Source organism: Elephantulus edwardii, unplaced genomic scaffold, assembly GCF_000299155.1.
Source record: "Elephantulus edwardii isolate Elephantulus edwardi_28Jun2011 unplaced genomic scaffold, EleEdw1.0 scaffold00005, whole genome shotgun sequence".
NCBI lineage: Eukaryota > Metazoa > Chordata > Mammalia > Macroscelidea > Macroscelididae > Elephantulus > Elephantulus edwardii.
This window is the reverse complement of record NW_006399755.1, coordinates 28,913,327-28,924,025: the sequence shown is the minus strand read 5'-3', so window position 1 is coordinate 28,924,025 and position 10,699 is coordinate 28,913,327.

The window sequence follows — 10,699 nt, the reverse complement described above, 5'->3', positions numbered from 1 at the left end:
TAAACTCTAAGATTAAGACAGGCTTGGAAGCAGGTGTAGCATCAACTTCCTAAGCAACATGCCTCTGGAGACTCAATGAAGTTAGAAAAACAGTGATAGCTGCAGAACAGGTTTCAGGTCTTTGGTGATAGGATCGCTGTGAGTCCTGCTCAACTCGATGGCAGTCAACAACAACAATATTATCAATTGCCAAATGAGTGGTGCTGATCATTAATAATTTAAGGGTAAATGAATAATTTATTTTAGAAGGATTAGCACTAATGCAATTCCGACGAGGCAGAGGTTAAAGATGTTCCAATGCCTAACTATTTCAAACTGCTCTATCACTTCATGATTTTTAATATTAACTACTCTACTACCCCTTGAGTGTGACTTAACGACACTTAACAACAATATCATCAACAATAACATCAACATGAGAGATCAGCTGGCTCAGTGGACAGAAGGCGATGCTACCAAGCCAAATGTGGGTGACTTTTAATCCGCGGCCCTTGGGCCTGTCTTTCAATTGTTTTCGTTCAGACATTCCTCTAGGTCATATAGCCCTGGTGTACAAGTTGCTGTATCATGGTCACTTTTGGTTACTGTGAGGCTGAACACTGTGACACTGATATGTCAAATGGGTTAATGGCTGGTTACCCAATGCAGACAGAAAGTGGGGTGGAGCTCCCCGATGAAAACAAGCATGGAAGGAGGAGTGGTGTCCACTTCCATAATAGCTTGCCTCCAGAAAACCTATGAACTTGGAGAGAGGATGAGAGACACCCAAGCGTTGAGGACTCTCCTTCATAAGGTCGCTATAAATTGCCTGTGACTTGATGGCACTTAACAACAACAACAACTACCCCTTCCATTTTAAGGTTATAGAATTAACTGTGGTGCCTCATAGAAGTCACAAACCATCAAGGAAATAGTTGAAGTGGCTAAGAAGACCTGCACGTCTTGAATCTGCGGGTTGGAAGTCGGGGTGGGGGCTTACTCAACTCTCGTTATTGGAGGGCTAAGGAACCCAAATCAGTAGGTCGAATGAGTGGATGCTGTCTCACCAGGCTGCAGAAGCTGGTGACTCAGGTCAGGTGATAGGCTTGTCACTCAAGGTGCAAGAACCTGAAATCAGATGACGGTAAGCCTGATGCCAGACCCAGAGCAAAAGAGACAAATTTTGCCAGAGTATTCATATGTTGTACATAGGGTCGCTATGAGTCACAGGCAACTTGACGGCACATAACAACAACAACAACAATTCATATGTATTGGGTATAAATCATGCCTCAAGGAAACTCCCTTCCCTAAGACAGGGCAATGGTATTACTTGAGAGGTAGCTAGTACTGGAATATGGTGGGAACTTGAGTGATCTTCTCTAGTGAAATGATTACATATGTCCCACCCTACTGCTGCTTGCTTTGGCTTAAGAAATGCTGAGCAAGTTAGGCCCTTTTGATTTTCAGAGTTCAATTCTTTGCACATTTCATTATAATACTTTGCTTTCTCTTTCTGTGCTGCCCTTTGAAATTTTCTGTTCAGCTCCTTTACTTCTTGATTGCTTCTCTCTGCTTTGGCTTCTTGGTGCTTTAGTGCAATATTCAGTCTCCTCTAACATCCATTTTGGGCTTTTCTTCTTCTTTGTACTGACCTTTTGTATCCTTCGTGGATGATATTCTTGATATCCTCCTACAGCTCATCTGGTCTTCGTTCATTAGTGTTCAAGGCCTCAAGCCTGTTCTTCAGTTTTTAAATGCAAGTGGGATAGCCTCAAAGTAAAATTTTTATTCCTGTGGGATTGATTTAACCTTCTTTAGCTTTAATTTGAACTTGTATATGAATAGTTGATGGTCTGTTCCGCCATCAGTACCTGGCCTGGTTTTCACTGCTGTTATTGAACTACTCCAATGATTCCTCCCACAGATGTAATCAATCTGATTCCTGTGCATCCATCCCATCAGGTGAAATCCACAGGTATAGCTTGCGTTTATGTTTCTTTAAAAGGTGTTTGCTATGAATAAATTGTGGTTAACCTTGAGGAGAATGAGAATCCTAGAACACTTGATTGTGCCTATGCAAAACCTATAGTTGGACCAGGGAGCAATTCTCAGAACAGAACAGGGAGACACTGCATGATTCAAAATTAGAAACAGAGTGCATCAGAGATGCATCCTGCCTCCATATCTTTTCAATCTATATACAGAACAGATCATTCAGGAGGCTGGGCTTTATGAGGAGGAATGTGGCATCAGGATTGGAGGGAGATTCATCAACACCTACATTACGCAGATGACACAACCTTGCTTGCTGAAACTGAGGAGGACTTGAAGTGCTTGCTGCAGAAGGTCAAGAATGTAGTCTTCAGTATGGGTTGAAGCTCAACATCAAAAAGACAAAGATTCTCACCACTAGGCCAATTGGCAGCATCGTGATGGATGTAGAAGAGATTGAGGTTGTTAACAGCTGTAGCTTGCTGGACTCCTCAATCAACGCTCTTGGCCCCAGCAGCCAGGAAATCAATAGACGAATTGCATTAGGTAAATCTGCTGTCAGACAATCTTCCCAGAGTACCGAAAAGCAACAATGTCTAGAGAGTAAGGTGAATCTGGTATAGTCCATGTTCTTTACAAATACTTGCTATGCATCAGAGAGCTGGATAATGACAAAGGATAATAGGGGGAAAAAATTGATGCCTTTGAGTTGTGGTGCTGGAGAAGAGTCTTAAACATACCATGGATCACCAAGAAAACAAGTAAGTCTATCTTGGAGGGGGTTTCTTCTTGGAGGCCAGGATTTTTAAGTTCTGTCTTAGATATTGTGGCCAGGAGGAACCAATCTTTGGAAAAGGACATCATGCTTGGAACGGTGGAGGGACAGCGCAGAAGAGGAAGACCCAGATAAGATGGATTGATACAGTAACTGAGGCAATAGGGGTAGGTGTGTTGGAGTCAGTGAGACTGGCTCAGGACAGGGCAGGCTTCAGAGCTATTGTACATAGGGTTGCTATGAGTCGCAGGCAACTTGACACATAACAGCACAAACAACAACAATCCTGCTTCATTATCATAGCAGACAACATGCTCTCAGATGGGATCATGACCATGGGCATTGAGACTAGGATTTACAATACAACACAAAATGAAGGGCAATTACATCATTATGACTGAAAATCATGTCCCAGCTAAGTTGGTAAACACCCCTGCCCATCACAAGATCCATATACCTCAATTTCATGCTGTTGTTTATGTGCTGTCAAGTTGACCAAAACTGATAGGAACACTATGAATAGGAGTCTGAATCCTGTTTTTTCCTGTAACATCCTGACCATCTCTGATATACTTGAGCCCATTGCTACAGACACTGTACTCTCTCAATCCATCTTTTGGGGAGTCTTCCTCTCTTTCACTGACTCTCCATCTTTCCAGGCATGATACTTTTTCCCCAAGGTCTGAGCTCTCCTAACAACATTACCCCAAAGTATATGAGGTGAAACTTCACCATCTTTGCCTGCAAGGGGCATTCCAAGGATTTTCTCGCCTAGTCATAGTGTGGATGTCACAAAGACTACAGCTCAAAACTCAAACTCATTGTCATTGAATTGGCCAGAGGAGAATGCCTATCTTTCTCCTGCAGAGCCAGTGGTGGATCTGAATCACCACAGAGTTGCTGCCTTTGGGTTATGGCTCAACTCCCAACTGTTTAGGCTATGAGGGCTCCTTGAGACGATAGGATATGTTATTAAGTAAGTCACTGTACCATAAAAAGGTCTATCTGTGGCAGGGAATACTTTAAGCTCAACTTTGAGGGAGGGCTAGAGTTGGTTATGGGAGGGAGGAGGCAAAGAAGAGAACATGAAAAAACAGAAGAGATAGCTTAACTGAGCATGAAGAATCAAGAAAGTGCATCAAGTTTTTAAACAGTGAGTATAGTAGTCTGTTGAATCAAAAGGTTGATATGATTGGAGAAGCAGAGAAATGAGTAACAGGGAAGAGGGCTGGGAAAAATCAAGAAAGGCCTTTTGGGGTAAGTAGTTTAGTTATAATAAGGTAATTGGAGTCAGTGAGGCTGGCTCAAGACAGGACAGGGTTCAAAGCTGTTGTACTTAGGGTCTCTAAAAGTTGCAGGCAACTAGACAGCACATAACAACAATAACAATAACTAGGAGAAGAGGTCCATCCTGTAGAGGATGAAACCAGGCTACTCCTTGGTGGCAAGGATTTTGAAGCTCTGTCTGACATACTCTGGGCATGTTACAAGGAGGAACCAGTCCTTGCAGATGGACATCATGCTTGGGAGGGTGAAGCGGGTGAAGGGACATGCAAGAGAGGAAAACCCTCGATGAGATGGATTGAGTCAGGACTGGGGTAATGGAGGTAGGTGTGTCAGACACAATAAGGTTGGCTCACATACAGCAGGGTTCTATGAGTAACAAGTGACTCGATGGCACATAACAACCACAAAGTAATGGAGTGCAACTAAATGTTTTTGAGAAAATTAATCTGGAAGCGACGAAAAAGATGGAATGCCTATCTTGAATGTCCTTTTGTCTATGAGACTTAATTATAATGAACTTTAGGGGCTGTTTTTGTTGCTTGTGCCACAACGTTGATTCTACAGTGGAGAATTATCCCATAAAGTTTCCTACGCTGTAATATATTTCTGGGAGCAGATTGACAGTTCTTTGTTCCTATTGAGTTAGTGCTATTGTTATGTGTCATTGAATCAAAACTAATTCATAGCTGATCTTCCAGTGGCTGTAAATATTTTCAGAGGCTGTAAATCACATGAGAGGAAATTGTTCTCTTTCCTTCAGGCACCAGCTAATGACTGTGAAGGATCTACTTTCAGGTTGGCAGTATTATCTCCTTATTCACTAGACACAGAACTGCTAGAGGGGTTCTAACTGCAAACATTTTGACTTGCAGCTGAGCGCTCAACCATGACTCCAACTCATAATAACTCTCTATGTGAGAGTAGACTGCCTCCATAGCTTCCAAGGTTGATATCTTTACAGGAGCAGGCTGCCACATCCTTCTTCCATAGAATGGCTGGTCGGTCCCAACCATCAACCCTTAGGTTAGCATCTTAAGTACTTAACTACTATCTCACCAGGATTATTGTCATTGTTAGGTAACATTGAGTCCAGTATGACTCATAGAAACCCTATGGACAGCCAACTTGAACTCTGCCCTATACTGTGCCAGCCCTGTCATCTCTGACACACTAGAGCCCATTGCTGAAGTTACAGTGTCAACCCATCTTGTTGGTGGTCTTTTTCTCCTTTGCTGACTCTCCATATTTCCAACGATGATGTCCCTTTCTAAGGAATAGCCTTGCCTACCAACATGTCCAGAGTATGAAAGATGAAGCTTCACCATTTTTGCTATCAAGGAACACTCTGGTTCCTCTTTTCTCAAGACATACCTGTTTGTTCTTTTGGAAGTCCGTGGGATATTCAGCACTCTTCTCCTCCAACACAGCTCAAAGGGATCAATTCTTATTCTGTGATCCTTATTCTTTGTCCAGCTCTCTGATGCATAGCAGGTGATTGAAAAGACTATGGCTTGAACCAGACACACATTAATCTTGAAACTGGCATAATTTCTCTTCATCATTCTGGAGAGGTCTCTGATAGCAGATTTGACCAATGCAATAAGTCTCTTGATTTCCTGTCTGCTGGTACCAAGAGTGTTGATTAAATACAAAGGTCCTTAGCACAGGACCAGAGTCAATATTATGATAGACAGAGAAAGGATTGAAGCTGTCAATGATTTTGTCTTGCTTGGATCCACAATCAACACCCTTGGTACCACCACTCAGGAATCTCATCTGAGTGGTTAGTGGTTATTAAGGAGGATTAATGGAATGGTTCTAGGAGATGTTTACAGGCAACATCCTGGTACTCAGAAGGGGCAGGTCAGGTAAATGACAACCTTTTCAGAATGAAGTCTAAATCAATGTCATGCATTATTTCTTCCCAAGATCCTCACAATCCCTCAGTGTGGTCCAAAGGGTAGACTTTATTGTGTTTATTTATCCTGGAAACACTGAGTCCTAGAGAAAGATGCTAAGAGACTTGACTTCTTCATGTCTATACAACCAGTACCTGGTAAGGCTGGGATGCTCATTCAGGTCTTCTGACTCCAGGCCTGCCCTCTCACACTATACTGCCACTGCTGCTAGAAGGTAAACAAATGTAGTAGTCTCTAAAATGTACTTGTGTTTCAATCCCAACCATACTCTGGTAAATTCCAATGAGCTTCAGTTTCCTTATATTTAGAAACATGAATAATTGATTTATGTGAGGATTACATGAAAGGATTATATGAGCTTTTGGAGGATAATTTATTTCTACAAAAGGAATTGTGAAGCACCCAGTATGTGCCAGGAAGTGTATAAGGTACTGGAGACACAAGATAGCTGTGCCTTATTCATCTCTGGAATTTTAGTGCTAAGCGCTATGGCAGGCAATTGCAGGAACCCAATAAATTTGATATAAATGGGAGGGATAAAAGTGGATGGCTGAATGAATAAATTAAACATAGTCAAGAAGAAAGAATTTTTAATCTCTTGTATCAAAATCCATTTATTCAGCAAGAGTATTGAGTCTGTGCCCTGTGTACTATTCTGGGTACTGTAAGAATAAACAAAACATATTCCCTGTCCTCCAAAAATAGCATTGGAAGAACATGGACTTTGCAGTGAAAAGATGCTTCTGGAATTCTGATTGTTTCAATTCCCTCCTTTTTGTTAGCTGTAGAGAGTTGGCTGAAGGTTGACAGTAATGGGATAAATGCAGGAATAGCGTCCATTGCCATCTTCTTCTTTGGAATCCACTCAAGATAATTATAGACACAGTCAGTTTGAGGGACTTGTTAAGTAATAAGATTTATGTTCACTGACAACATAAAAAAAGGGTCAGTAACAAAGTTGAATCCTAGTATCAAACAACAAAACACATTATGGAGTCGATTCGAACTCATAGCAACTATCCACCAAGTTCCCAACGCTGTAAATCTTTACAGGAGGAGACTACCCATTGTTTCGTCATGAGACAGGTGGTGGATTTGAACTACTGACCTCCTCACCAGTATTGCAATATGTAATGCATTATGACACTGGAGCACTTTTACTGTCTGATATTGTTGTTATGAACAATTGAGTCAGGACTGCCAGATAACGGAGTTTCCGATGGGTTTTCAGCGGCACCAGGTTAGATGGGAGGAGATTGCCCATCTTTCTCCCATGAAGCAGCTGGTGGATTCAATGAGCACCTTTATGCCGGCAGAGCAATTCCTTATCACTGAGCCTTTGGAGCTCCCTAGCATCTGACGGTAGCTAATAATTGGAAATTGGCTGTTTGTTTTCAATACCATTGGATTATAGCATGTCTGTGTCATTTTGTCTTTCTGACTCAGGGTTGAGTTAAGTAAAGTCAACTCAAGTGGACTCACAGTTACGAGTCATTCACCATGTGATACTCAGCTAAGAAAATAAAAATCTCTGTCAAGGAACATTCATGGGAGTTGGGCATTATTATAAATAATTAGGATGTGGTGTGGACAACTTACAATAGAGATAAGAGCAAGTCATGCTAGTAAAGAGGATATGACTTCTCAGCTTTGCCATGGGAGGTAAGCCTTACAGAAGGGTTATCATAGAAAGAGTTCATCATTCCCAATAAAAAAAAATTAATAAAAAAAAAAGAGTTCATCATTTAGTGGAATGAGAAGAGCACTTCATACAGAGAAAATAACACATTTGAAGACAAAGAGGAACAAAAGCAGGCGAATGTGTAGCAAGCTTGGAAAGTAGGGATTATTCTATTACGGTTGATATGCAGGTTATGTAACAAATAATAAAAGTAGCTCAAGAAAAGGGTAGAAGACAGGGAAGGATCAAATTGAGCCCAGCCTTGAAAGTCATGCTGAGAATTTGGGCGTCTCCGTTTTTAGAACATGTGAGCCCAACATCTAGCAGAATTCGTGAAACAGTCAAATCTCAACACTGTTGAATGAGGAAACTGCTTAGTTATGTTAACAATATCCACAATACTTTCCCATTTATCCAACTACCCTCAATTCTCCATCCCTTTATACTAAGAAAGTGAAATATAAAGGAGAAGAAAAGAGTAATTGGGAAAGAGGGGAAAGGCAAGAAAAGCAAGACGAGAGAAAGAGGATAAGGAGTGCACAGAACGGAGCCACCAAGATGGACAAGTTGGGACTTGTGGCTGGACACGTGGATTTGAAATGTTATCTTGTTATTTGCCATCTATGGAAACACAGACAAGTCGAGCAAATGTTGTGGGCCTCGGTTTCTGCATCGGTAAGTGAAAATAGCAGCCGTACTTAGCAATCTACAATATTGAATGAAGAGGCAAACCAGATTTCTATGAAAGCTCTTTCAAAGTGGCAAAACCCAAACAGATTTAGGCCAAATGTAAGGTCATTCAAATGAAGGTAAGGGTCCCTGGGGGGTGGGGGTGCGATGGAGAATTGCATCAAGAAGTAGAAGACTTGGATACTGACAGCCCAGGATGACGGATTCCAGTTTTCAAGAGCAGCGAGAGCCTTGCTAATACTGGCAAATGATTGCCATTTCCCTTGTCAGGCAGTGACAGGAGTTAGTTGACCTGAAAATTCACTAATAGTTCCATTAGAGAGGCCTTGGAAGTAGCCATCTTTTTACTCATCCTGGTCAATTAACAATGAATTAATGCCAGACATATTTTCAATTGAGCTGAATGCTGATTTCCCCCCACCCCATTGTGCTAAAAATATCCCCCCTTCTGGAGGGACAGCTAGCCAGGAAATAGCCTGCTTCTCTTCACATGGCTGCTCTGGAGCATTTCTGAACCAACGTCAGCTCGAAGCACGGAGGAGGCAGCAGGTCAAACCCTGGGTCTGACACACAATCCAGGTTTCAGTGTAGCTTTCCCACATGCCAGCAACACACTCTTGGATAAACAGTTACAACTTTCTGATGATCAGTGCTGCTTGAAAATTGAAAAGATGAGAGATGAGCTTCCTTTCAAATATAAAATATTACTGTTATATTTAAAGACATTTCAGCTTGTTGGCATTGAGTTTTTCTTATGTTCTCCATGCTTGGAATCAAGACACTTAAATTCTAGCCTTGGCCTTGCTGTAATTCAGTGGTTCTCAACCAGGGCAATTTTGCCCCACCCTATCAAGGGGACATCAATGGGATGTTCTTGGAGAGGGGCATGATGCTTGGAAGGGTGGAGGGTCAGCAAAGGAGAGGAAGACCCTTGATCAGGTGGTTTGATATGGTGACTGCTGCAACGGGCTCTAGTGTGTCAGGAAGTGTAAAGACAGCACAGGATAGAACAGGATTCAGATCTTTTGTTCATAGGGTAATCTCTTTATACTCCCTGTGCTTTCATTTCCTTATCTGTAAAATGAAGATGACAATAACAGAACCAATATTGTACATTCCCTTGACTCATCGTTGACCCTCCAGCAGGCTTTCAGAGACTGTAAATCACATGGAAGGAGACTGTCAACCTTTTTCCTGCAGAATAGTTGGTGTATTTGAGCCACTTACCTTTGAATTAGAAAACTAACTCCTTACCTACAAGGCCAGCAGAGCTCCCTGAAAGATTAAATGACATTTTAAACACTCAAAGCCATACAGGGAATATATTAAACATTACCAAAGTACTTCTTGTAATCACCCCATTGCACACTTATCAACATGATTAGGTTCAAAAGCCCAAGTCATTATGTGAAAATCAACTTTATATGAAAATGAAGGATGACGCATCAGATCACAAAGAGAGGACATCAGTCAGTTACACCAGTCACTCTGAAGAAGAAATATATGGCAGCCTGCTCTTGTTGTTGTTGTTGTTGTTATGTGCCTGCTCTAGTTAAGATTATAGCCTTGGAAGTTCTACAGAGTAGTTTTACTATGTTATATAGGGTTGTTAGGAATTGGAATTAACTCCATAATAACGGGTTTGGTTTAGTTTTCTCTATGAATGTGTGTTAAGGAGTCTGAAAGTATAATGGTTGAGCACTCTGTTGTTGAAAGAAAGGTTTATACTTTAGCTTCTATGCAAGAAAAGACCTCCTGATCTACTTCCATAAAGATTGTGGTTGTTCTTGTTGTTGTCTTTAGGTGTCATTGAGTCACATACGACTCATAGTGAACCTATGAATAACAGATCTGAACCCTGCCCTGTCCTGGGTCCACCACGCAATCTCTGACACACTCAAACCCACTGTAACAATCACTGTGTCAATCCACCTGGTTGTGGGTCTTCCTCTCTTCCATCAACCCTCCACCTTCCCAAGTGTGATATCCCTCTTCCAAAGAATAATCTTTCCTAGCAACATGCCCGAAGTATGTGAGATGAAGGTTTATTATCTTTACCTCCAAGGAGCATTCTGCCTACACTTTCTCTAAGACATATCTGTTCTTTGGCAGTCCATGGGGTATTCAGTACTCTTCTTCAACACCACAGTTCAAAGGCACCAATTCTTCTGTCATCTTTATTCATGGTCTAGCTCTCAGTAGCACAGCAAGTGATTTGAAAGATCAAGGCCTGGATCAGGTGCACCTTAGTTCTCAAGTCATCATTGTTCTTCAGTAATTTTGGAGAGGGCTCTAAGTGCAGAATTTTCCAGAGTAATAAATTTCCTGATCTTCTGACTGTTAGTATCAAGTATGCTGATTGTGGATCCAAGT